We start from the raw sequence: 440 nt of genomic DNA on the forward strand, positions 1-440 counted from the left end.
ATCTTCTAGATTCCCTTTCCCTCTATTTCATTAGTGACTACCATCTTTTCTATTTGAATAGAACTCGCAGCACTCTATTGACTCTTTCATCAAGTTATGGGAGAAGTCAGTTGGGCAGCCTTTCTTGTACTCCACAAGAACATCCCTCTGCATTGTGCTGGTCTACAGTGACATCCTGCCAGTGTTGCTCCTCTCTGCTTAGAGCCCTTCACTGAGTTCACTGTTGCTCTAAACTGCCATTCCATGCAAAACAAACCATTTCACTTTTCACATAAACTCTTAAGCTGTATTCTTAGAGAGAGAAGCTTCTTGAGCTGTGTCCTACAGGAAACAATGTAGATTGAGAATATCAGTAGAAATGAGCTCATAAAAGCGTAAGGAAATATGACCAAGAAATGAGGAATTAAATGTTAAAAGCATTCCATTTCCTCTCCAGATTG

The sequence above is a fragment of the Meleagris gallopavo genome, chromosome 7, assembly GCF_000146605.3.
Source record: "Meleagris gallopavo isolate NT-WF06-2002-E0010 breed Aviagen turkey brand Nicholas breeding stock chromosome 7, Turkey_5.1, whole genome shotgun sequence".
Lineage (NCBI taxonomy): Eukaryota > Metazoa > Chordata > Aves > Galliformes > Phasianidae > Meleagris > Meleagris gallopavo.